At 37.2% G+C, this 25,108-nt stretch overlaps 1 long non-coding RNA gene across 15 annotated transcripts in view; it reads right to left on the bottom strand.

Moving 5' to 3' along the window:
• LOC126646882 (uncharacterized) overlaps window positions 1–25,108 on the bottom strand; it is a 120,198-nt gene that overhangs the window by 45,319 nt on the left and 49,771 nt on the right. For 14 of the 15 annotated variants that reach the window (XR_007630446.1, XR_007630439.1, XR_007630443.1 and 11 more), the window contains one exon: window positions 23,285–23,391. The exons of the other annotated variant lie outside the window; for it this stretch is intronic. This is a non-coding gene — a long non-coding RNA (uncharacterized LOC126646882). The remainder of the gene's footprint in view (window positions 1–23,284; window positions 23,392–25,108) is intronic. 15 annotated transcript variants of the gene reach the window in all.

The raw sequence follows: 25,108 nt of genomic DNA, 5'->3' as shown, positions 1-25,108 counted from the left end.
CTACAAACTTCTTGTTTCTTGCATTCACACTTACTGTGTCTGGACTTAGTCCTGCAAACCTCACTAACTTTTCCCACAGAAGACTTCCACAGCAGTCTGAGGGCCTATCCTTGCCAAAGCTTGTATGTTTGATCACTTCCTTGAGGTTTCTGAGTAACAATTTCCACTTGAGGGCCTTTACATGACACTTAAAACTAAGAATAAACTCCTTCATTAAAATGAGTCAATATTTCATTTGGAAGATATTGAGAAAATAAGGAAATAAATAAAGTAAGAATTAATTGGCAGAGAGTGCATGCAGCTAAATTAATTTTTAAATACAGAAAGACTTAGGAATGAAATTTAGTCTATGTCCCAGCAGTGCCTACAACTGGAGTATTCATTTTTGTTAGCCCACATACAGACATACTCAGCAAATTTGATTTAATACAAATGTATGTGGTCATATCTGAAAGTACAATGGTATCTATAAAATAGTAAAGCAGAATTTTTCATGCACTAGTAAGGTTACCTAGAAAAACCTCATATGACTGCTAAATGTTTCACTCAAATTAAGAACACTTTGCGGGATGCTGTAGGGGATCACACAGAAGTAGCTGAGGGAGAATCTCACATTTCACCACATGCAGAGCAGGTAAGATTTAAGTTAAGAGCAAGTGCCTGGGCATGCACTGTGTGTTGGGCATTCTGGCCAGTACATCCATATTGATAGGAACAAAACAACTCCTTCAAACTAATTTCTATTGCTCTGTGGTTACCTGGGAAAAGCACTGAGAACACAACCCAGCATCTGGGATGTGCAGCAACCTTTGTTTCACAGCCGCTTTGTGCACTGAGGAGCACAGGAACTTTTCTACACAAGCTTGCAGGGAACTTTTCACATAACACAACTCATTGGATTTAATAATTGCACATCGTGCAGGTCAGCTAAGAATTTGGGTGATGACTTGCTACTACAAGACAGATACTGCATGTCTGTACTTTTATAAGAAATAAGAAAGGCTGAAGAGTTGAAAGCAGAAAAAAAATATTGTTACTGCTCATAATATTAAACAATGTACGTAGAATTACACTTGCAATAAATATTTCAGGTATGTTTCAAAATTAACATACGGGTGATAATTTAAAATCCACTCTTAAACAGACTGTGACAAAACTGGACTGAGCAATTTGATCCTTGGATAGCACACAGGACTGGTACCATCTCTCCACCCTCAACAGTTGCAGTGCTTAACACATGAAGATGGTGCTTTTGTAAGGCAAACTGTGATTCAACTGCACTGTCTACCAAAAGGAGTGGTAACCTAAGTTCTTCTGATAAAGAGTTTTCTTTAGCCCTCCTGTACCTAAAAGAGCAGCCACATGCATCCATGGCACTTCTCTGGATGGAAAAGTGCCTCCCAATTAGGCTTCAAAATCCTAGGGATCTGCGCCACCCAACCAAGTGCCTTATCGTGCCTAGCAGAAGAAATCCCTGGCTGTGCACAAGTGAGTGAGAGGTGGCTGTGAAGTCAATGCCAGGGACCTGATGAGAGCATTGCTGTCTGCAGAGGCAGAACAACTGAGCACGGCTGTGTGAGTAGGGAAAACTGGAAGGTGTGGCCACACCAAATGAGAGTCAGAACAGTGAATGGTGGTGGATGAACAGGAGGCATATGGGAGAAAATGCAATGGGAGGTAAAGAAAAGGGGAAAGGAGACAAAATGAAGAAACAAAAGGCAGGCAATTACCTCTGAAGGTAAAGACTGACAAAAAGCCCCCAGTAATGGTGAGCTAAGAGAAAAAATAAAGTAAGGGGAAATAGTAAATTTTTTCTATGAAAACTAATAGAAACATAAAAGGCAGAAAGCTGAATGATACACATAAAGCTGTGGGGATGGACATGTCTGTGGCACAGCTCCTTATTTAACACTAATATTTTTGTAAGAAAGTTGAACAGGAAAGCTGAAGTTGTTGCTGGAAAACAGTAGGTCTAGAGGCACATCACACTGATATTTAGATTTCTATATTGGTGCCAAATTTGAAGGGGGATGGAAAGATGTTGTGGCCTCCAGTATTTCATGTCTCTCTCTATAAATTTCCAAAACAACTTTGACAAGGTTGACTTTTATTCTTAACTCATAAAAAGTGGTTGTTTTGCCTGAGGAATACACTAAAAAGCAGTTATTTCCAAAATAGCCCCCCCCCCCCCGGCAGAAACACTGAATTTCTTCAAGAAACTGCAAAATAACTCTACTTTGGACATCAATTAATATATTCTTTGCTCTGTAAAGCACATCGCTGATGTGTTTTGAGTTTGCCACTCTGTCTTGCATTGCTTGAGTAGAGCTCATTGGTAGTGAATAGATGCAACTGAGAATAGTTTTAGATTGTATATTAGGAAGAAATTCTTCACTAAGAGGGTAGTGAGGCACTGGAAGAAGTTGTCCAGAGAAGTTGTAGATTCTCAGTCCCTGGAAAGTCTGCTAGACTGGGCTTGGAGCAGCCTGGTCTCGTGGAAGGTGTCCATGCCCATGGCAGGTGAGTTGGAACTAGATAAGCCTTAAGGTCCCTTTCAACCTAAACCATTCTGTGATTCTATGATTCTAAGTGAAACCTGTACAGGGCCTTTTCATCCTCCTTCATCTAGTGCTTCACCTACCCTGTGCAGCCAGCTGGACTGGTGAACTCCTCTGGATAACATCAGTATCACTGCTCAGACTCTACTCAGGACATCCTCCCAGCCACCATCTGGTGCTCACCAGCTCTATGCTACATGAGGACTTTAACATGTCCTCATGATAATGCCCCAGTGTTAACAAATGGAACACTTCTATAGTTGTGCAAGACAAAAATAATTTTTACTGTTTGTATTTATTTCGCTGGGAATGAATCTAATCAATCAGATTGAATTTGGCATCATGAGGCAGACCTTCCTCACAAAGAAATCTCTGGCAGGGCTGAGAGCAAAACCTAAGTCCCATACATTTGTTGAGTGATTTTCCTTATTCAAAGGAGCTATTCTCAACACAGGAAAATATTACTCAAAAAGCCACGAAAAAACAGAGCAGCATAGTTCTGTTCATTTTCTCTCCCACTCAGTAAAGCAGATAAACCTGTGTATAACTCTTAACTTTGAGAACACACTTTAAGTTTATCCTGCCTATGAGTTCATGTCAGATTAGCTTCAAACTACTCAGTATCTTGCAGAGTTGCACTGGTGATTTTGTTAGTATTTTTAATATTCCTTTCAAAGTCTAATTCTGCAATTTACACTTGCATTATGTGTCATTAACTAAATAAGTAGTTCTGGTGAAGGCTATTCACAGGAATACTACAGAATTAATTAAAAAAAGCATATTCACAACTTTATTAAATGATTCATTGTAAACAACATGGTGATATCTTACTAGGTTTTTATTCTCCTTTATTTATTATCTTTCCTAGTAAAGAAGGAGAAATGAAAACACAAGCTTTATAAACTATTGCTATTTTCCTTAAGCTTTGTAAGAATGAGTCTGTTCTTTGACATTATACTTGGTATTTTTATATTATACTTGATGTATTTTTTTTTATAGTAACAGTGTCGTATTACATGAAAACCATGAAAATTTACTTGGATAAAAAGTTCGAGGATGCTGCACGTACTTATATGTATATTTAAATATAATAAATGTGTCTACAGACATAGATACGTATGTATATATGTATATATCTACACACTTATTTTTATATATCTATATTTAAATTTAAATACAATATGAACACAGTGTATAATATGTATTATATATAATATCCAATATGTGTATAAATATCCCATACATGTATAAATATTCTACATGTTCTACATGTACACATTGGATACTGTAAGCATGTGTATATAGAGGTTTATACATAAATGTGCACTTTCTGATTTTTTAAACACTTTGAAACATACCTTTTTGTCTTCAAACAAAATAGCATTAAAAGGGAGGCATTATCACTACATTTATTTTGAAAACATTTCAATAATATCCTCAAAGGACTTTGTATATGCAGTCTAATTTTTCTCAAAAGCTTTTTAAAGCATAATTTGGGCTAATTATTCCTGGAGTCTGAAGGCTGTAGTACTGCTGACTGGCCAGCAACAGAATTTTTTTAAAAAGTGGTTATCATAATATTCTCTGTATCGATCTGGCACCAACAATCACATATCTAAATGAAATAGATAAAAGCACTGTATACGGGCATCACACTGGATATTTAAATATTATACTGATGTGTGTCAGGACCTCATGACATACCTATAGTAGGTAGCATAAGCTAAACAGTGCTTTCAGGTGCTGTTTTTTTTAATCTTATAATTGTATATGTACCCAGAAATGCTTAAAGGGACAAATAATCACCTATGAAACAGTGTAGCTGTACTTTGCACAATTCTCACACATACATTATTACATTAGCTACACTTCTAAGAATCTATTTAGCTCTTCTGTAATTGATAACAAACTTAGATTTTGTTATTCCAAAGTTAACTTATTTGTGTAAAGAAAAATATGCTCTTGTAGTTGCAAACTGCACTAATATTGGCCCTATGGCACTGCACTTCTAGCAATATTGCTCAACTTTTTTTCCCTTCCTTGAAAATAGCTGGAGGGCTGCTGCTCAGTTTAACAGCAACAACCACCACAACAAAATCATACATTTTTGATCCTGAATGAGCAGCCTCACAAAAAATAGCAGAAAATCACAACAGGGGACTTCTGATTAGTAAATAGTTAACCAAATAATATAATTAGGATTGTTACTAAAATTAGGACTTTGTCTGAGGTGTCTCTGAATCTGCAGAAGCATTTCACAAAGAAAGAAATTTTATTTCATAAAACAACTGACAAAACACTAGACCATTATGTGTTGAAAAGGTAATGCTAAGCCTCATAATAGAAAGATACTTCTTAGTTTTTGGGAAATAAAATTAAATTAATAATGTGTGTTAATGATACTGAACATTGCAAAAATGAAATAGGGCTTATATTAACTGAGATCCCAGAGGGTGGAGACTGTGTGAAATAGGTCTTGCTTTGCAATTCAAGCGCATCATAAACATTTTTTCTTCTTGCCAACTAGTCAGGAGTGAGTCAGAATATGGAAACATACTGAAGTCAAAGTTTTCGTAAATGTAACATACAAACAGTATTTTAGTCTGTTGAGGACTTGGTGTTATGTGCCAGCATTCACAAAATGAATGTTTTATATACTTCTGATATTTATGCATTTTGGTTCTGTAGCAGAGCATACTTTGAGAGGAACTGAATTTTGTGAACAATTCTCAGTTCATCCTTCTAAAAATTTGACTGTACAAACCAGAAAACATAAAGGATTTTTGGCTTTGCAAAGTCCCTGTTTAACAATCAGATACTACATCCTTCTGAATCGTTGTTTTATAGCAAGAGTCTACCTTCATCAAACATGCACCCAGGATTTAAGAATAGGGATTTTTTATAGAACTTTCTTGTACAGGTTCTGCGCATGCCTTGTAGCTTGACAAACAGATCTTTCAATTAAGATTCCCTTGTCTTCTTTAGAATATTAACATTTAAAACAGACTACCAGCATCCTGTGGTTGACAGACAGCTAAATGCAGTATAAACAAAGTGAAACTTCACATTGGGTCTGTGAAGAGCATACCCTTCTGCTGATGACTGATTACTTACAACAACAATAATTGCAGTATAATACCTGTCAAACTTCCTGACCACTTTCAGGTAAATAGGTACATGTCTGTGCAAGAAACACTTGAGAACTGTTTGCAGTGTTTGGCTTCCTTTCACACATACCCAGCTATGAAAACACAAAATAGAAATATTTTTATGTACATGTACATTTATCTGTACCTCAATACCTTATAAATAAAAATATTTAAATAACCTCCAGCCTCCAAATTACCTAATGATATAAATTCAACAAAAAACTGTGTGTATGTTTTCCCCAAGTTCATTTTTCTGGTAATATACATTCAAGCACACAAATTCTCACGTTTAGGTGTACCTTTACATCTAAGAATGCCTGATAGAGGGCTAAATCATGAGTCATTACTGAGGATATAATTCTACAAGCCACTTTACACAGATTTCCATTATTCAGTGTCAGCCTTTCCAGCAGACAGTTTAGTTTAGAGACTTGCAGACCAGGGCTTTAATTCTTCAAGCTGCAAGCACAACAATCCTGTTGGAGACATCATAAATAGGATATGCAAAAGGTTTTTGTGTTGGTACCCTGATTAAGACTGCCTTACTCTGAACACAGAAGCACAAAATGCGACAGGAAAACTAGAGTCATAGAATGTCCTGCACTGGAAGGACCCACAAGACTGAGTCCAACTCCTTACTCCTGTGCTCATGGTACACAGCCTTTGGGCCCAAAAGAAGCACTGATGGATTGGTGGCTTATGGAAGAGAGTGTCATTCAGGGTGAAGAGCTTGGAACCTGGTCTAGGAGTAATTTGAGGCCCTTACATGCTGATGTTGATCCTGAAGAGTGGATTGAATTTAGCAACACACAAAGATGTGCACAATTTTTATCCAAAAGCATGCATTCATATTATAGAATGTGTAAAGGAACACTTTGAATGGGAGTGGTGCGGTATTGACAATATCAGTGTTTTGAAAGCACAGGCTCACGGACTCTGTGGCTACTGACAGAGTATTTGCAAATGCAGTTCTAGTCAGTTGCAATTTCCCAGGTTACCACTGGTCATGACATGATGTCTAAAAAACAGGTAACAAGAAACAGGTAACATCACCTTATCCATGTTGTGCTCTCTCCCTTAAAAAAAAGAAAAAAAAAAAAAAAAAAGAAAAATCACACACACACAACCCAAAAGTCAACCCAACCCAAACAAACAAAAGAAAAAAAACAAACACAAAAACACCAAAACAAAACAAAACCCCCAAACAAACAAAACCCTCAAACTAATAAACAAACAATAAGACAAATACAAGAACTGCCACAAATGAAACATTCTGTGGCGGGATCTCCCTGGGGGCAAACAAACTTGTGTGTTAAACAAACACTCTTGTGTTTGTTTCTTCATTAGGCTCTAACGGCACTTCTGACACCGCACTGAAGGTTTGATAAGAAGATGGTATGACAGGTTTGGCTTCTCCCCATGCACCACCGATGCCAAAAGCCAGAGCCTACTGCAGCAGGATCAGGAGAGGCTCCTCGGCAGCACTGTCTGACTGTCAGTTTCCCACCCTCCTCCCAACACTCAGCTCCCTCTCCAAAGCCCCTTAATGAGAAGTGGAGGACAATGCCAGTACTGTTATTTCTATTAGGAATCTGGTGGAAAGAACAATAGCTGTTTATCCAAGCATCCATGTTGCCCAAACCCTGCCAATAATTACTTCTAGAGCCTCTGATTAACTCTGCTCTCCACTTTCAGTATAAAAAGTTATTGAGCAGAGGTAGAACAACCTTTCTGTCTCTCCTGTTTTCTATATTTTGCTTGAATATTGCCTAGACCTCATCTTAAGTGCAGAAGTGAGGATGCACTTGAATCTGCAACAGGCTCACCTGGGTCCGGTGAACAGGTGCTGGAAGCGCAATCCTTCTACTCTCCACAAAAAAAGGCAATTTTGAAAAAGCACTCCACTGGTTTCTCATTCACAGTTTTCTTTACAATTGCCAATAATAAGAAGAGGTGCTCCTAATTAAAATGAGTGTCCCTCAGTAACTTCTCCTTGCTAAATCGTTTTGGCTAAGTATGATGCACAAAACTGGCAGCATATTGGAAGCATCATGGGAGTAGTGCAAGGCACATTGTTTTGGTTTTGTAAACCAAGGGTAACAGAACAGTTGCTGAGTCTGTTTCTAGGTTGCTGGTAACAATTTTAGTCCTCTAAACCATGCAGTCTTTAATCACCCACCTCCCCTCTTAGGCCCCATCCCTCAAACTGATGCTAGTGTTATGCAAAACACCACCATGAATATGCATGATTATGGAAATTAATGGTAATTTTCCAGGATTATCTAATGTGATGTTTATAGGACAGAAGCATACATCAATTTAAATGAGAGTGACAAATATCTTTTCCTTTTTATTTCTGTAGTATTTTTAATATTTCCTTGGACTCTCCTGAGAGCAGTGTGAACTGGAGGAATTTGAACAAAATATTTTTAAAATCAAATATTTTACTAGCATACTACTTTCTAAAGCTTCAGTTTTCTAATGCATAACTCATATGCATACATCCATGTAAGACTGCCTTACCTTAGTGCAAATTATTTACATTAAAAGAACAAAAGTCTTTCTGTAGATATTTTACATGTTATTGTTCATTCCCTACAGAAAACAACGGAGAATAAAATGTCTCAAGTATTGGGCTACTTTCTGAAAATGAGTTTGATCTGTCTAATTACTTCAATAATCTAATCAGCCAACTGATTGAGCAATTTAACAAGCTTTTCTCCTCAATTTTCTTTTAACCCCAGTGAAAATAACATTAAATGATCTGCTGTTAACTATGGCAAACTGCAATTATGTGCCAGATCTGTTGTACCTCACAGAGGTTTGGATCTTCTGTTTATTAGAGAATTAACTGAAATGTAGTCTAAAAACTTACTGTTTATAATGATTACTAACTGTGAGCATTTTTGTACTTGATATTTTAAGAGGTTAACACACCTCATGACATGGTTTCACCTAAGATCAGTAAAGCTACTTGTAGATGAAGGTGTAATGCACTGTGAGACCTCAAAATATCAGTAGATATTCACCACACATTTGTATGCAACAATAAGATTGAAGCCCAGGTTTTTACAAAAGAATATTAAAATTGTCCATTCACTGCAAACATCAGTGTTACTGGATATTACTGTAGAGTTAATTAATTTGCAAAATAAAATCTTTGTTATTTACACTGCCACATGCCTCAAAATATTCACTAACTAAAACACTAAAAAACTGAAGGTTCATTATTCTATGAATCCTTCAGTCTTAATAGAAATTATTCTATGTTGATATGCCTAAAGAGAAAAAATGTTGCAGGTCATATAAAAGAGAAAATACAATGCTCTAATTTTAATTGTGTATGTTCTTGGTAGAACTTACTTATTCTTCTTAAATTTTAATAATACATTTCATTGTCTCTCCTAAATACATAAATACACCACTGTGTTTGTACTTACGAAAATAGATGTATGTTTTGTTTTATTCATCAATTTTTTCTAGGCTTCAGCATACTCCTGAAAAAGCTGCAGCCCACGGCTTGGACAGGGGCACTCTGTGCTGAGTTAAGAACTGGCTGGAGGGCCGGGCCCAGAGAGTGCTGGTGAACGGGGCTGCATCCAGCTGGCAGCCGGTCACCAGTGGTGTCCCCAGGGATCAATGTTGGACCCAGTCCTGTTTAATATCTTTACTGATGATTCAGATGAGGGGATTGATTGTCCTATTAGCAAATTTGAAGATGACACCAAGTTGAGGGGGAGTGTATATCTGCTGGAAGGTAGGAGGGCTCTTCAGAGGGACCTGGATAGGCTGGAGAGTTGGGCTGATTCCAATGGGATGAAGTTCAACAAGGCCAAGTGCTGGGTCCTCCACTTTGGCCACAACAACCCCATGCAGCGCTACAGGCTGGGGACAGAGTGGCTGGAGAGCAGCCAGGTGAAAAGGGATCTGGGAGTTTGGATTGACAGGAGGCTGAACATGAGCCAGCAGTGTGCCCAGGTGGCCAAGAAGGCCAATGGCATCCTGGCCTGGATCAGGAACAGTGTGGCCAGCAGGAGCAGGGAAGGGATCCTTCCTCTGTACTCAGCACTGGGGAGGCCACACCTGGAGTGCTGTGTCCAGTTCTGGGCCCCTCAGTTCAGGAAGGATATTGAGGTGCTGGAGCGGGTCCAGAGAAGAGCAACCAGGCTCGTGAAGATACTCGACCACAAGTCCTCTGAGGAGAGGCTGAGGGAGCTGGGGTTATTTAGTCTGGAGAAGAGGAGACTCAGGGGAGACCTCATCACTCTCTACAACTACCTGAAAGGAAGTTGTAGCCAGGTGGGCATCAGTCTGTTCTCCCGGGCAACCAGCAGAAGGGCAAGAGGGCATGACCTTAAGCTGTGCCAGGGAAGGTTTAGTTTGGATATTAGGAAGAAATTCTTTACAGAGAGGGTAATCAGACATTACAATGGCCTGCTCAGGAAGGTGGTGGATTCACCATCCCTGGAGGTTTTTAAGATGAGACTGGATGTGGCACTGAGTGCCATGGTCTAGTAACCACAGCGGTGTTGGATCAAGACTTGATGATCTTGGAGGTCTTCTCCAGGCCAGTTGTTTCTATGATTCTATTATTCTATGATCTTAGATTTAACAGGGGAAATTAGCCAGAATGTAAGGAAACAATATGGGAAGCTTTTACTTTGCATTACACAGGGGTGCCACATCAGGTGGTTTACATATTTGTAGCTGTATATACTCACAGTATAAATCTGACTGTGACATACTGCAAATGTAACTTATGGTTGTGTTACTGTGTATGAAAGGAGGGAAAAATGCTTCACCAGAGTACCCAGGTTCATGGATGTGCACGTCTGCACATGAGCATGGATGCATGTGCCTCCCATCTGCACAAAACAGTATGGTCCCCAAGCATTACATGTTCAAAAAAGCTAAAATTTATAATCTGCTAGAGCATTCATGAAGATCAAATGAATGTCTAAAACATACTTTTCAGAAAATGTGGATATGCATTGACATAAGCATAGGGATTTTATCTTCTTGAGTACATATTGTGCTTTTGTCAGCCGCAGAAGGAGTGACCAAGGTTTACCCTCACTTTCCCCCTGTTTGTAAAGGGTCTAGGCATGGACATCTCCATAATGGCCAGTCTTTGCGAGTGAAGATCCGGGGAAGGTCTTTCCACCTTCCAGCCTGCGCATTGGATTTTTTAGGTGAGACACAGTGTGCGCGGAACTGAGCCCACCCTTTAATCCTAAGGTTCATCTGCCGGGGCCAAGCGAGCTTGGACGGTGGCAGCGAGGTCCTTAGGACGTAGGTGGGTTGCCTTTAAGGGCTAACGAGCCCCACCTGCCCGGGAGTGGCCCTGACCGGGAATCGAACCTGGGTCTCGGCGGTGACAGCGCCACACCCTTACCACTAGACCACCAGGGGCTCCGGACATCTCCATACAGCCACCAGAAATGATCACCTGAAGACACTCAGTGTCTTACAGACATGAGGCCAAAACAGACATTAGGGCATGGCTTCTGGATAATCTATATGATCATGAATTCTTTGAATAAAACATAGTAGGAAAACACTAAGGCTGTACCCCTATATGCTCTCAGTGAATATATTTGTGTTAGCATACTCTAACACTCGTAGGATCAGCCTGGAGACTGAGCTGGCATTTGTCCTCTGTTCTCACTATTCAGACCATGCTAAGTTTCAAGAACTGTTCAGCAAAGACTAGAGATTTGGGAGCCACGTTTAAGTGGATATGCCTGCTAAAACCCTGATCCTGAAAGCCACTAAGCACCTCACTAAAAGTGCTGACATACTGCATCCCAGACTTACTGGGAGAGCCATCTGGAGAGTAGCACCTGGTAAAAACTGTAATGTCTTCCTTTAAATTAGTGACAAATCAAAGCATTGTACTAGCTCTCATTAAAAGTGAAAACCTAGTTTATTTAAAATTTTATTAAAATATTGGATCTTGGGTTTTTATCACTACTAGCTATTAAAACTGCAGTGCTAAGCAACACTAAAATATTTTAGGAAGCTATTAGGTGATAAAAAATGAGCTAGTTCTATGTTAAAAATTAATACATGCACATTCACATGTAAGAGATACTTGAATTTTCATGCTGTTTGGAAAACACTAATTGATGCATAGACCAGATAGAGAATGACATCTCCATACATGAAGATAGAAAGGTGTAAAATCTTTCTTACATAGCTTTTCAAGGGTTGTTTCAATTTTCCTTTAAACCCATGTTTTATAATTTTATTTATGGCAAGTAAACTTCTGGAATTAAATGGAGACATTTTCCAAATGACATGCGGTAGATAGGATACATATTTTCTTTTGAATTGCTAAAGAGAAAAATACGATAATTTGGTGGCAAGCATCTGTCTGGTAATCACATAGGATAAATTCCTAAGAAATATAGCGAAGGTATTTTATTTGCTGGTGCTGCTGTTAAGCCAGCTTTATTTATCTTGGAAGGTTTTTCCATCTGAGTGGAAAACAAACTTTCCTTCAAGAGGTCTGTGAACCAAATAATAAATGTCAGGTCTAAATCCTGTATGGAAATCAGTCGGTTTAACCCTGGATATTCTTCAGGATGCAAATGAGGACAGGAGGTTTCCCTCATCCTGTTGTCACACGGGCAAGCCAATTTACAGGCGCGGGCATACAGTGAATGTTCTGCACCTCCCCCCCTCACCCCAAGACTTGGTCTCAGCTGCCTGCCTTTCACAGAAAACCACAGACCAAGGAAACATATCAGCAATAGTGCCCTGTAAATTAACTTGACATTTGATGCAGAAGAAAAAAAAAATCAAACAGTAAAAGCTTACAAAAGACATGGAAAACAAAAGCCACTCAGGACCCAAACTACATTTAGTGTGCATTTAAGTGGGTGGTTATTCTTTTGCAAGCAACACACTCAGCCCTCCTTCTCTTTGTTAAGCCAACTCAGTCACTCTTTTTTAAGGCTGCAGCATCCACTAAACAAACAAAAAAAATACCCTATATTTTCACAGAACAGCCTCCATGGAGCCAAATAACACCAAAGGAATGCATTGTTTTCCCTGAGCTTCACTTCATCTTATATCCCTAAAACGGTAACATTTTAAAATATGCTATTATTAAAAGATAAGTTGTGACTACTAATATTAATTCGCTAGTAATAAGGTATTCCAAGCAACTAAGATATATGCTAGTATTTAGGATTGGAAAGCAGCCCATTAAACATCTGAGGCACACAAACACTGCTGTATCTTGAAAAGTAAATTAAAGCAAACGTATAATTTTTGCCCATACTTGAAGTTACAAATACATTTTTCATTGTCAAGAAGTGCCTGAATAAAAGACAAACTATTGACAGACTACCAATTGCTTCTCTGACTCTGCGTGCAGTATTGATAGCAATAGAATACAGATAGATGGACCATATTCAAATCATTAGACATTCTGGAATATTATTATTTTTTTTTGTTTCTGCATGTCCTCACCTCCATTCCTGTTTCCCCTTCCTCTCCCCCCACCCACCTCTCCCTTCCTGCTCCCTCTCTCCTCTCTTGCACACATACACACAGACACAGACACACACACACACACTCCCCTCTCTGTGAGGCTGGTAAAATTGCATCTCACAACTTTCTACCTCATGGCTTACAAGCAAAGGGGTGTACTGCTAACATACATAATCTTAGCATCCCTGCTTCTTCTTATTCATGGTTTCATTTATAAGTTCCTGTGTTCTACCTTTTCTTTGTGTTACTGCAGTTTATATCACTGGCATGCCTATATTCTTGTGGGAATTTCTAACAAGAATCAAGGTATAACTGGCATATATTCTGTAATACAGTCTGTATTTCCATAATTTATGTGTTTGGGGTTTTTTTAAAGACATAATTTTAAGAGGTTTATGGACTTAGAGATATACGAAGAGTATTTTGATTGGTTTGTTTAGTACTTCAGCTACTTAAGGTTCTGTTTGTGTAAAATAACTGTAAAAAAAGAAGTTACGTACACATACATATTTTTATATATATGTAAATGCATTTGAAATGAAAATGTTTGTAAATCCTTGTCAATTGTGTTGATCGAGCCCCAGACTGTGATATTGACAATGTTAGGTTTTTTGCAAAAGAGTTAAAATGCTAAAACTTATTCTTTCAGTAAAGGGTAAAGAAAGGATTTAACTGGTTGAAAGGAAGTAATTAATACTTAGCTAATTTTCACTTCTTTAATAAAACCTTTCATTACTATGTTTTATAATTGCCAAATGGACATTTCCATCTTGTGAAGAGAAGGATTTAATCAGTGACTTATTTTCTAAGTATTTACAGATTTGGGCTTGATTCTGCAAGTTCTTACAGGTCACTATGCAAATCTGAGTAAACCACAATATCAATGGATTACTCATATGAGTAGTTGCTCCTAAGAAAATTTGCTCAATCTGGTTCTAAAATTTAAACATATTTTTAATATTAATTTCACACTATTTTGGTGTATTTTCTCCTCCCCTTTTTTTTTTTTTTGAGATCCATTACTTTAACTGGGCTACAATAATCACAAAACCCCCGCCATATGTGCATATGTAGCATTTACATTTTTTTCCCTATTTTTATTTGAGGCAAAAAGATATTCCTCATAAATTCTCCATTAATAAAATACATTTGCTCTTAATGTGAGCATGTACTCCATGATATTAAATGAGAGTAATATTTTTCATATAGATAGTTAATTTGCAGTCAGATGCAGAAGAGTTTACATTAACATTATTAAGCCTGGAGATGAAGTTTATTCAGTCTGAGACTTGAGATTTTGTTTTCTTCTATAAGTAACCATAATGTTTTTGCAAGACCTTGCCTCAGTAGTAAAGCAATTTGGAAAGCAGGATATTTTTAAACTACATTCATTTAAAGGAAAGTCAGTGCAGTAAAATATACATGTATTTGTAATTCATATTGCTGCTGTGCTTCTATTGTACTCAGAGATTCCATCATGGCTGAGATGGGGAGCTGGCATCCAGGCAGTGCAGCAGGGCAAGAAAAAACACCCTCATCAATACACGAACAGCAGTGCTTCTCCCTCTCCTCTATTGTTGCTGCTAATTTTTACCATGCTGCTTCTTTTTTAAAAAATAAAAGTAAATAGCTGTAGGTCAGGAAGTCAGGAAGACTGGACAGTCTGTTAAATAACATTATCAATGCTTTTGGTCCAAAAGAGACATCTTTTCATGCTGGTATTTCAAGAGCCTCAGCCTCCACATTCAAAAAGATGAGAGAAAAATAAACTCAAATGTGCAAGCATTAAACATTTAACTTTTCTACTTCTTGGTCGTTATATTGATGGTCATATTTTACAGCTTCTCCTCCCCCACCATACTTTTGCTGATTTCACCTCATCTGCATGGTCTTATTATGCATATAATCTTTGTTCTTCTGATATAGAGTGCAGCACAGTGACAAAGCAAAACCTACATACAGAGAAAATATTTTTCCTGCTTTAAAATTGTTCCAATCTCCCAATATTAGCATTTAATTTTTCAATAAAATTCAACATTAAACCAGATGAAAGTTCTTGCTTACAAAATACTCACAGATTTATTATCATGTGAGAAAATAATAAGTTGATGTCTAAATTATCTCCAAAAAACTTTTGCTTTTATAAACATCCAATTTTTCTGTTAACAGTTTAAGCAAACACACTAGTGGTAGTAACAATTGAAAAATACCTGCTTATTTATAACAAGTAAGTTAACTGCTACATGTCTAACTATATGTATCTTGATAAAGTTAGACTATAAAATATACTGAATTTGACAGATAAGGCTCTACATGGACACGCAGCCCTCAGCTCCGAAGATTCCTGGTTGCCTTGCATATGAAAATAAAGAGACTTGGTCCCCTAATTGTGTTACTACTTTCTTGCTGTTCTTATACTGTAACAACTGTATTTTGTGTTACGGAAATTTGTGTCAGATTCATCCTGATTTATGCACCAATTTCATGGATCTGCTGATGAGAGGGAAGGTTTCAGAATCAGTTTCTTGGTTATTGTCCAAAAGTAGGTAAGAGAGAGTTTAAAGTTGTCCCCTTGAAAGGGAAAGGTAAACTCCTACTTACTACTACAGGAACACAACTGGGTCCAACTTGAGAGAAGTACGAATTAATTTTAAAAACATCTTTGCCTTTGGTGGAATTTTTGGGTGTAAAAAGAAAGGAACAATTTGACTGCTTGAGTTTGCATTATACCAAGTACCTGTACTTCGGTGAGATTCCTATATAAGAAATTAACCATTTCTTTAATATCTAAAATCCTGTGGGAACAACAGAATTAATCAAACACAATATAATTAAATTTCTTTCCAAACAAGAATTATTCTAGTTGTGCTCAATTGTTTTATTACCACCATCATCACCTTCCTGCAGAAATCTGAAGACAAAAAGCATTTTCTGTCTCAAAGGAGGATGCTCTCACACCAGTCTTAAAGAACAGGATACTGTCCACATCACCTTGTTACAAAGCATTCCCAGCAGAAAAATTGGCTACACCTCATCAATATGATGCAGCATAAATAAAATAGCTTCATAATTCAAGAGAGGAAATATTATCTGTAAGAATTTGTCTGTGCCTTTCTGATAGCTGCCACAATTATTCAATTTGGACAGCTTTGTTTAGTGCATATTTTTAAATAAAATAATGAGTTATGTACTTTTAATTGTGACATTGAATTTGTTCCAATTATTACTTGCACTGATTAATGAGGTCATCTTTCATACACGGAAGTAGCAGCTGTTTCTGTTCTTATGACATTTATTTTGTGTGGGGCATAGTCTACAAAAACTGGAAGATATAGTCTAGGAATATGCACACGGGGGCTCGGAGTTGTCAACGCATCACTCAAACTACCAAACCCTCAGTGAGCTCCACACACACATCCATACCAATACTCTGTATACTGTCTTTCCCAAGGCAAAACCTAGTTCTTCATGCAGTAGTTTCATGAAGGTTATAAGTGATATTTAGAAAATCTAAAAGACTTTGATTTGCCATGCATGCTGTTGTGCTAGCTTCTGCCTCACTGTGTGTGTGATTGACACAGAAATCACCACGCTGCATAGGCAGCCAACACTATCCTCCTCTGCAGAAAACAGGAGCTCCTTCCTGTTGGAGCTCATGATGAGCCCTCACTTAAAACCAAAAGGTGACTCAACGTGACCTGATTGACTCCAGAGTCTCCCTGAGGAGTCTAGATGCTCGTCATCCCATATCATAAAACGCTGTTTTTACAGAGCTTTAGTCTGAGATGACTAAGAATCCCTTTTAGATCTCACCTGAGACATTTTTCCAATGTAGGAGAAATAAGATCAATCTCAAGTGTTAGAGACAGAGCAGGAGTGGGTTTTCAGCTAAATAAAGTCAGCAAATCGGTGAGTATGTAAATAATCAGAGAACAATCCAGCCTACAATAATTTAAATACTATGATGTTTCCGGGTCTTTATGCAGTGAAGGATACAAGGGCTTTATTCTCAACTTCCTCCCATTTTTCTTATGGAAAATCTTACTACAAAACAAACAAACAAACAAAAAACCAAAAATAAAACAAAAAACCACACACAAAAAAAACCCACCAAAAAACCAAACCAAAACCAAAACAAAAAACCACAAACAAACAAACAAACAAAAACCACAAAACCAAACAGACAAACAAAAAAACACAAAAAACCCACACAAACAACCAACCACAAAATCCACATGGTGCCTTCACATTGCACCCAGGGTCTGAGAATCTCAGTCCATCACATGAGCTTTCTGCCTGTGAACATTCCACTTCTAGACAATGAAAGAATTTCCAAAGTAAACCCATACTCCATTGTGAAGTGTTTAACTCTTTTGCAGTGGTGTTGTTTCACGCAAATAGACTGTCCAGGACTACAGATCTGCAAGTTTAGGAAGACCGAACTCCCAGGAACAATGTTGAAAGGGTGTTTTCCTTCCATTAGACACTTACGAAGCTGACAGAAATCAGTTAGCTGTGGAAGATTTTTAAAGAAAACATGCTTATGAGTTATCACGCTTGTTCCAGCTGACAATTCTGAAAATAAACTAGAGATGAAAAAAACAGACCCAAAGACACCTTGCCTTTCCATTCCCATCTCCACCACGAACTTACAAGACAAGGAAAGCAATTGCCCCTTCCTAGGTATGCAGTTACAAAGAGTTTCCTAGAAGGTTGTGAGGTTCCGGAATGCATTTTGTTTCCATAGCAATAAGAAGGGAAGGGTGGGGGGAAGGGAGTTTTAAGGTTGTGGATTTTTTCTCATTATCCTATTCTGATATGATCGGTAATAAACGAAATTAATTTCCCTGAGTTAAATCTGGTTTACCAGGATAGTAACTGGTGAGTGATCTCACAATATTATCTTATATCATCTTTGATATACTTACATCAAAGACATATTTGAGATGTTTATTAATTCAACAAGCAACTAGCATTTTTTTATCTAAAATAATTATTTCTAAGTCAATATCCTTATGTGGGCTATGTAAGTAACATAAGATTTTTTTTGTCTCCTGTTGGGTTAATGATACCTTTCGAATGAGGCTTTTAACACTCTTGGCTATGAATGAAAAGTTTCTGTATCATGAATGTTTAGTAATTGTTTAAAATTTTCTGTTAATTGTTTTCTCCAGTAAATTGCTTTCTTAGAATATTTGTATACAAAACAGCAGAGACAATTACAGTAAGTCAATAGTGATATGAACAAACATTTCATGAAGTTGATGCAAGGTATTCACCTGCCTCTAGTGCAGAAGGGAGACAACAGCTACAGGCATTGAAATTCATCTCTGAAGCTGTCAACAAATTGCAAACAGGTAGACACGTCTGTTTAGGGTTGGTTTTGGCTTATCCAGCTCGTAGATTCTCTACGGGGACTGACTGACCTGCTCTGAGATGAGTGCTGTTAGTTTTGAGTGGCTCAGCCTTGCAGTTGCTTCCTTATGTTGTTGGTGATAGAGGGTGGAAGCAATGTTTCAGTTTTAGCTGTTAAAATCTGATTTTTCGTTATATATGTACAAACATTCATCCAGATCCATGAATTTTCACATGTTTCTGTTGTAACCAAACCCATGCACTTTCTCTGTTTTGAAAATATGAAGAAAAAATTTTCTAATGCAAAATATATTAGAAAAAAATCTGTTAAAAAGCAAATTATATTGTTTTCACACAAGCAGATGCTAAAATTTTTCTAAAAGTTAAACTAGATATTTTCACGCACAAAATGTTGATTTTCCTTATGGTGATACATAAACTCTAGCCTAATATCGGTCTGGATTCAAACTGGGTCTTTAACACTTTTACACCCATTTTTCAGTAGTTAAAGTTGCTGGTGCCTCAGCTATCAACAAAAAACTGTGGTGCCATGATATTCAGGATACTAAATGGATTTGGAATTGGCAAACATCCATCCATCTATTACATTCTCACAGCTTTACCTTTGCACCATATCTTGAATAGGATATAAGAGCAACAATAAATTTTAACTATTTGTTAAAAAGATTTTATTCCAGAAAATGAGCTAAAACTGAAAACATTACCTCTGAAAATAAAAACCAGCCTTACAGTCTTCAGACAGAGCTCTCCAAGGGTATTCTTTTTTCCCTCTGCCTGTAAAATGCACCATATTCTGTTGTCTCCTAGTTTTATTTCCATACATACATATATATATTATAGTACTTCCTTTGTTGCAAAGAGAGTTATATATAACATCTAAGGATTAAAAAAAGAAGAACACCACCAGCTTTAAAAAGCTGATTTACAGATACAAAGTACACCTAGGTGTGATTCAGGAAACAAGAGGACTGTTCTCATTTCTTTTCCATTGTGCTCAGAAGAATTCCACTCAGTTTATAGCCCTTATCTCTTAGTATGATAGTCCCTTCACAGGTAGTCAACAAATACCCACTTTGCAAATAAAATTCCCACAGGATTATAGTTCTTGTAGAACTGTAGGATTACCAAGCCCACCCGAGCTCCAGATGCAGAGCCCAGCAGTCCACCTACCCTGAATTTCACTGATACATAGTTTGGAGATAAAATATATGTGATGTCTCCCTCTAAGTGTGGCCCAAGTCCAGAAAAGTGTCTGACTTCGGTTACTGGTTACTCTGTTGGCTCAAATGAAAGTAACCTGTGCTGCAGCTTTGAAAATCCTACCATCAAGCTCTGCTGGTTGAATAAGTGAGAAAAACAGTATGTGGCAGTATCAGAATGGCTTCAAAGCAAGCTTTAATTCTTGCACTGCAAAACTTTTCAGAGCTCGACTGTACAATTTTCTTTTAGTAGAACTTTTAGACAGAATTCCCAAACTGATAACTTTACAAGGTATTCATGCAAGGAGAAGGACTTGTCTTTTTATCTTTGCCAAATAAACTCCAGTGCATGACACTATTTTTCTGTAAAATGATGACAAAAGGAGCACCTGTTCAAGTAACGTGTAGACCTTGGAAGAACAGCAACACCATTTATCACTTCTTGTACTGATCAGTTATTTAAAACTGAACAACATTTATGATATGAAACAAGAGGTAAAGAGGTGTTTGTGTTTGCTGCTGATATGTATTTTACCATTAGCTTTCATCCTGGTTATTAAAGCCTGGCCTTTTCAGGATAGGAGAGCCCATTTCAAGACATTGTTTCGTAAAAACAAAGAAACAAACAAGGAGAGTGTTGACAGTACTTGACTCAGGACCCTTACTTTTCAAATCAAAAAAAACATAGCCTTGTTTGGGACATGTTCAGCTTTCCATACATATGTCTATCATAGATTCACCACCAGACTGTGACCTATTTGTTAGAGCTGGAGATGTCAGAATGGAGGAGTTACTTAGATTAAACTGGCTTGGATTCAGCCAGACTAAATTCCAAATCCTTCTGCCTGTCCTTATTATTGGCTGCCTCTAGGTCTTATCTCTGAAGAGAAAGTCAGAACTATCACGCACCATCAGGAATGGGTAGTTCCTAAGTGAGGGCACTCACTCCTCCCTCCTGCTCAACTTGCGAAGAAATGCTCAAGATTCCTTAGGCCAGAGATGGAGCTGCTGATGCTGCTCCTATACATGTTTTAAGTAATTTATAAAAAGTAAAAAAAATACCCGCTGGTATTATATCCAAAAGTTTCTATTCTTCAGAATATAGACATCACAAAAACTATAGCCACCTTACTGATCCAAGTCAGCACAACTGAACACAAAATTTGTCCTACCTAAATGCTTTGGCAGGGGTGGGGCAGCCTTGAGGCTGTTGGCTAGCTTAGTTAGCTTCACTCTGTCTTCACAGTCAAGATGAAACCACATCGAAACTTTGCTAATGAGCAGCTGTGTAGCACTGCAAGGTAATTTGCATTCGTGAGTTCGCATAAAAACAAATTCTTAAATTAAGCTACTCCTCGATTAACAATACCTTAAAATAAGGTATTTGCTGCTTTTCAAAAAGCTTAATTTTTATGCAGTACTCTTTTTTCCCATGTTCTAGATATGCTACCTTTTCTATTGTCTTTAGCTTGTACCAGGAAAGACCAGCACCTGAGTTACATATATCTAAGAAAAGACCAAGGTGAGCAACATTAAAGTCAGTCTAAGATCTTATTAATAGTTTCACAGAGTGGAGATACAATTTAAAACTGTGGAGAGATTAAGTGTTTTGTTGCACTTCAAGTTAATAAAATATTTCTTAATAAATTAAGAAATTGGCACGTGTTACAGAATAATGGGCATTTTAAGAATGCCCCTCAACAGCATAAACATTTCACTTACTTCTGGAACTCATGGCTAGGCTTCGCGAATGAAGATTTGAGAAGGGCTCAAAAGGGCTAAAGGGCTAAAGGGCTAAAAAGGCCAATGCAAGATAGACAAGTCCGGTTGCATCTGGAAGTAGAGGCCACTAGAAATTAGAGAAGGATGTGCATATATATATATACGTATTTAAATACATACATAAGTATATGCATATTTCCTCTTAATGAGAACTGTATACATATATATTTATATGTATTGTGACACCCTTTGAGAGGAGTTATGCAATTGAGGCAGTTATTAAGAAATTGAGCAACTTTAAGAGAGTCTTCAAGAGATGTTTAGATACCTATAAAACTTACAAGTGTGTCCTAGTAGATAAGGTATTTATTAACTTGTGTAAACATGAGTTTTGCTAACTGAAATAACTGACAAATGTGTGAAAAATGCTTTTATTCAAACTTTTCCTTAAAATGTGCTTGTTTCTTGTCCTCTCTATTTTTGGAGTGAGGATTTTTTTTATTAAGAGCCTAGATTTGCAACCCCCTGTTTATAGAGCTCCCACTTAAATTAGGTCACCCATTTGAAATAAATGGGATTTCTAACATGAAGGATATTGTTTGCAATATGTTTCATGATATTTTAATTTGCTATCTGATAGTAATTTAAACGTCTTGATGCAGGTTTTTCAGGTTGCATAAACAACAGGAATGTTGGCAATTTATTTCACCTCCCAAAAAAAGGTGGCAGAAGAACAATGTACCTATAAAATTATTAAAATCATACTGACTTATCTTGTTAAAATTATTAGCAGAAGCAATATTTTATTTTATACTACAGATATCTTATCACTCTTTATCCTTTTACTGTCGTCAACACAATCCAATTTTTAAATACTCTAAAGGGAGAAACAATTAGAGAAAGATATTACATAATAATTCAATCTTTCCAAGGGCAGACTACTATCTAAAATGAAGAGGGCAGACACAGTTTATGTAACCTCAATAACGCAGAATGAGACAGGTATATCTCAGACCTGGACATATTTTCTGCTGCTTTTTAGCTATCACCATTTAAAAACCAACCAACTAAACAAACAGAAACAAAAGAACAAAAAAAAACAAACCCCAAACAAAAACATTTCAAAAGTTCATTCCGTAGCAAGGAAATTAGTTTCCATGCATATCACCTGGCAAATGGTATTTTTCTTACTTATGTGTGTAGATCCTAGTGGGGCTGATTCTGCCCTCATATTATGTCAGGCTCACCCTGATAGAAAATAATTGCAACCAAAACCTCTTCTGGTGAACACTAGATAACAGAAAACCAGAATTTGAGTGGTTTTTTTCTAGCAGAAGGTTTAGGCCTGAGCACTAATATACCACTAATTATATATATTAACTAACTGTCCACATTCTCATATTAAGTTGTCTGATTTTCTTCTAGTGGAGTCTCTGAGGTTATAAAGGCTCTACAAACTAACCAAAAATAACAACACTCATGTATTTTCCATTATGCTGCGTATTATTAGGTAAATAAATAGTTAACCTTCAATAATGTACTTCATTGTGGCAGAAGTCTGGGCTATCAATGTTAATAAAACCTGCCCATTACCTAGAGAAGCTTTTGTCTCCACCAACTCAATATGCCTCAGAAGAGACTGATGTTACCAGGTTTACCCATTCTTCTGAATCTTTTCTTTGCAACCAAGCAGATAAAACTTTTTCCAGGGTTGATATTGTCAATGTACAGACAATTGGACATATATCACTTCAGATTTCTTGCCTTTTAGCAGTATTACCTCTGATTGGTAGAGGAGACCTCATGCTGGTCTAATTCCAGGAATAACTCCAAACAGACATCTCAGCCATTCTCCTCGGGAAGAAAAGTCACTAGCCATACACTACTCTGAAACATAGAATTATTAAGTGTATTAGAAAAATGTTTGCTATGAAGCTTACTAATTTTTTTTTTTTTTTACTTTAAATCAAACTCTAAATAACAAAGCCTCCTTTCTTTGTTTCTATGTGGAATACACTGATGTAGATGTGTGCTCCTCCATCAGGATGAATCATTAATTTTACAGGTAACCTGACACAGAAATAAGCACACAATAATGTTTAAGATACTTTGCTTTTGAACATTCTTGTTGTAATTAATTCATTTTGTATTAAAGGACAAATGAAATAGAAATAGCAAGTGCTCTAAGTAAATGAACAGCATTGTAAAATCCCTAGTTTTAACCCTAGTTCTGATAATATCTTGTACTTGACCTCTAAACAAACTCTACCTCTGTGTATACCTCTATGACTGTGAAAAGGGAATAAAAACATAACTTAATCTTTACCACAGTGACTGATTGTGAGGCCTTTTACCTCAAAGCAGATGTACTGTTTTAAAGCACTATATAATAGTGGACATTCATGCAAGAAACCTCTTCTAGAAAAATATTTACTGAAGAAGAAACAGCTTAGAGTGTGAGAAATTTGTAAGATAATTTTGCAGAACTTAGCAGCACCTGTTTAGTTCAGCTTGCTACCATTTTATTAGCTGAAGTTCCAAACTATCTTTGGTATCTAACCAGAAAGACCAGAATAAACTCTTTTTCAAGTGCACAAATACAAGCAATCTGGACTACTCTGAAACTGTCCCATTAATCTTGGCTCTGTATTTGAGCTTGGGTTTCTTTGATCATTTCTTTAGCCCAGGTAACAGGTTACAGGGAGGTTTTTGTCTGAAATAGTCTCATTGTTTCTTCTGCAGAAAGCATCACACACAGGGTGATGGCTGACCTTTGGGCAGCCAAGACTGGGCAGATCAAGCCATTGGTACAATATTTAGATAGTTATCCTAGTGAGAGTGGAGCTAAAGATGCACACAAGGCTTATCTGTCTTTATCACTAGGCCAAATACATCAGTAGGCAGTCCCTGCAGAACTGGATAAAAGGGATGGAGACTTTGATTCAGGAATGTAGGAACCCAGCTCCCAGTCATACATCCATCTGATGGCACCGAATCTCGTTTCCAAATTTGACTGTGTCCATCCCAGACATATAAAGCAGAAATTGCATCAAGACGCACTCCAAAATACATCAGGTAACTAAAAAAGGAAGCAGGCTACTGGAATGTAGCTGCACGCGGTGTCCCAGTGTAGAGTGTTAGAAAGACCTACTACAGAGACGTAAATGGGCAAGGAAATTTAGGGTTGAGAAAAATTATTTTTAGAGTGTGCCTTAATGTAAGTGATGTGGAAGAGTACATATTTCCAACATTCAATAGGCAAAATTCTCAGGATAGTAACTGTAATATTACATGAGAATATTCCCCTAGCATAATGATTGTATGTTTTACATCTGGGTAAAAAAATACATTTCTGATATTACATACAATACAATTGTATTGATACAATTCTGATACTGATACAATTCTGAATTACTTAATGACTATGCTTAGCACAAGCTGCCATTCTGAAGTTGTAACAAAGTTCAGACTGTCTAAAGAGAAGAGAGATGGAAAGACATTTATCATTTACAACTTCAAGTCAGTGCTATTCATAACCTCAAGACATTCAATGAAGCTATGTAAAATACCTTTTTTCAAATTTCAAATATACGTAAATGTAGTA

The sequence above is a fragment of the Myiozetetes cayanensis genome, unplaced genomic scaffold, assembly GCF_022539395.1.
Source record: "Myiozetetes cayanensis isolate MyiCay16 unplaced genomic scaffold, myiCay2020 scf4, whole genome shotgun sequence".
NCBI lineage: Eukaryota > Metazoa > Chordata > Aves > Passeriformes > Tyrannidae > Myiozetetes > Myiozetetes cayanensis.
This window is presented reverse-complemented; position numbering and strand designations above follow the sequence as displayed.